Raw genomic sequence first — 3,433 nt, forward strand, 5'->3', positions numbered from 1 at the left:
AAGTGCTTAAAGGTAATAATGTGCAAAGGAGGTAACACCTCAAATCCAATGAAACACATGGCGTTGCATAGCGTTTTTTTAAAAGCCGAGAAATGCACCGCATTTGATAACTTGCAGCAAGACATCACACCGAGCACATCTGTTGCGGGTGTGGTGCTTGTTCTCGGAGTTAGCAACATCCAAGAACCCGAAGAGGAGAGTCCTGGCCCCTAGCCCTGCCAGTGTAGCAGAAATGATGATGGATGATGATGGCAACAGCACCCGTTCTTCTCTGGGTGAGTATCTTAATGTTGTTCGTGTGTAATTTAAGTTGAGTAAGCTAACCACGTTATTAAATTAATGCATATAAGGTGAACTAGCAAACACCGTAGTAGTTACATGTGGCTGTCTTCTTGTTTGATGGCAGATACTCCCTTCACCCTGGCCAAAAAGGCTAAAATGAGGAAAGAAAAAGTGGACAAAATTCACAGGGCAGTGACAAAATTTATAGTCAAAGATCTCCATCCATTTTCAACGGTTGAGTCACCATCATTCAGGTGAAAAATGTTGTATTACTCTGACATAAGAAATAGACTGTATAATACTGTAAAGGTTAATATGTTCATAGCTGCTTAGCTTTGTAAGTCTTTTCTAAATATTATAAGTAAACTATATTTGAATAAAAGGTGAGCTATATGTTTTTATTTTTTATCTGGAAGAAAAAAATTAATTAGAATTCAAATGTATTTTCTCTTTATTCTGGGAGCTGGTTCATATGTTTTATTTATTTTATCTGAAAAAAAGAATTAAATTTCAAGTCAAAAACACTTTCTTTTTATAAATTTGTTTTTTTTTTTGTTTTGTTTTGTTTTTTAATTCAGGGAGATGTCCTCTGCCCTTAATCCGAGGTATCAGCCCCCATCCAGGGATGATCTATCCAACACACTTATACCTGCTTGGTATTGTGTGGAGAAAAGCAACCTCATCCAGAATTTGGCACAGGTTAACAAGGTCGCTATCACCTGTGATGGATGGACCAGTATTGCTCAGGACCATTTCCTCACAGTGACTGTTCACTACATCTACAAAGGCAAAATGAAGCAGAATGTGCTCAGCACTGAAGCAGTTTATGAGTCACAAACAGGTCCAGTTGTCGCTAAAGAAATATCAAGCGTTGTGGAGCAATTTCACTTGGGAGGGAAAATAATTGCTGCCACTGTAGATAATGCCTGCAACATGGATGTTGCTTTGAAAAAATTGGACTTTTTAAAAGTGGGATGCTTTGCTCATACCCTCAACCTGGCCGCACAAAACGTGTATGACATTCCTGCAGTTTCCAGCTGGTGTGCCAAAATCCGTTCAGTTGTGGTGTGGCTCAAACGTTCATCCTTGAGCAAAACTGTGCTCAGAGAAAAGCAGCGAATCCTGGGTAAGTAGCGCATGCAGTTACATATCAAGATGTATTGTTATTCATATTACCTTTTTTATAGTAATTTAAAATATGTTTGTGTCTATCTGTGCTTTAGATTTGCCAGAGCATAATGTAATTCTTGACGTTAAGACGCGCTGGAATTCTCTCTTCCTAATGGTGGAGAGATTTATGGAGCAGTTTGATGCAATCCAGGTAGCTGCTCTGGATCAACGGCTGAGGAAGCCTATGGAGAAGGACAAGTAAGTGAATGACATGAGCATCACTTGCAAGAGCTAAATTACGTCAGTTACCTTTAACATTGTGAATATTTTTCAACAGGCTAGAAAGGTTCACGCACACTGATTTAATCAAGGCAGAGGAGTTTATTAAGTGCATGCAAGTCCTGTACACGTCAACCATGTGTGTCTCAAGTGACAAGTCACCCACATGCAGCCCAATCATCCCCATCCTGGCCAAGCTGGAGGCACATTTCAGACGATGTGATGAAGACAGTGTTTTCACCTCTTCAATAAAAGAGAAAGTCTGGGGTAGTCTGCAGAAAAGATATCAGGTATTTGCAGACAATGTCAATGCGCATGAAAAATAGGGTTACCTTTTTTCAGTATCAGGTCCTATGTTATATCTTGTTTTACTTAAAGGATAAAAACCTTCAGAAATTTCTGAAGGAGGCCACGATGATGGACCCACGTTTTAAAGGCAGGCTAGATGGTGAGGCAGCTACTGACATCTGGGACAGGTTGGAGAAGCAGCAGCAGTTGCGCAGGTATTTTCATTGTGTGTGTACAATCTTGTCCCTTTGCATCATGATGTAGTTTCTATGTTGAAGGAATGCTCTTTTACTATCTGTGTGTCCATAGCCTCCCACTGAGGACCCCAAAGCACACAGCGAGGTGGATGATGCTGACATGGACAAGCCAGAAAAATATGTAATTTCAGATTTTTTCTAACACAACCACTACATTCTAAAAGTGATCTTTATTTATTTTGCAAATCTCACACATCTTTTTTTGTTGTTTTTCAGCTAAGTAAGGTCCAGAAGTCACCCTTAGAAAAGCTGTTTGAGGATGAAGACAGAGAGCTTCAACAGGCTGCTTCTCAAGCGGGTAGAGTCCCCTCAATCACAGAGCAGGTACATAAGGAGCTTCAAATATACAAAAGACTGCCAGGAATTACCTCTGGACAAGACCCCGTGGCCTGGTGGTGGAGTAAGAGGGATACACTCCCCAATTTATCTGGCCTATCAGAAAAATACTTGTGTGTCCCAGCCTCATCAACGCCTTCTGAAAGAGTTTTCTCTTGTGCTGGGCATGCCATCAGCCAAGAGCGATGCCGTATAGCTCCAGAAAAGGCTAATATGATTATCTTCTTGCAAAAAAACTGCTAAACATCACAGGTTTCATGACAAAGTTTGTGTTTTCAATTGTTTAAGCACTGGTTCCAACCAAAGACGTTATGTTTTATTGACAGAAAGGGCTAACTTTGTTATAATTTTGCTTAAAAAAATTACTGGGAAAAATAAAAACACAAGAGGTTTTTGGACAAAGTTTGTGTTCTTTATTCTTTAAGCACTGTTTCGTGCACCGTTTAAGCACCGGCACCGTTTCAAAAGTACCGTTTTGGCACCGGTATCGGATTAAACCTAAACGATACCCATCCCTATTCATTAGTTTACCCTACAGGCAGTGTTTGAGCTCACTGGTGCTGTACTAAGTCTGTATTCACACTACGTTGAAGCATCTATTTTTTCCATACCATTTAACAGCATTATGTCATGGTCTGGCTAGGGCAGACCGTATGTTGCAGGGAAGGACTCAAGCGCAGACCGAAATGAGATGTGAATAACAAAACAAGCCGTTTATTAAGGAAAGAAACGAGGGTACAAAATAATAGGGAATCGATGAAAACTAAACAATGACCTAAACTAGGTGAACTAAAACAAAACATAGAAAACTCTAAACATAACAAACTGACAGGGATACCTGGAGCGGAGACATAGGGTACAACGGGTGAATACAACGGACA

General features: G+C 40.2%; 1 pseudogene; it reads left to right on the forward strand.

Moving 5' to 3' along the window:
- The first annotated feature begins 1,492 nt into the window (after positions 1–1,492).
- LOC146681648 (uncharacterized) lies at positions 1,493–2,795 on the forward strand (annotated as a pseudogene).
- Positions 2,796–3,433: the final 638 nt, after the last annotated feature.

Source organism: Copadichromis virginalis, linkage group LG23, assembly GCF_057382275.1.
Source record: "Copadichromis virginalis isolate Kocher_CV1m ecotype Utaka linkage group LG23, C_Virginalis_male_GT1.1, whole genome shotgun sequence".
NCBI lineage: Eukaryota > Metazoa > Chordata > Actinopteri > Cichliformes > Cichlidae > Copadichromis > Copadichromis virginalis.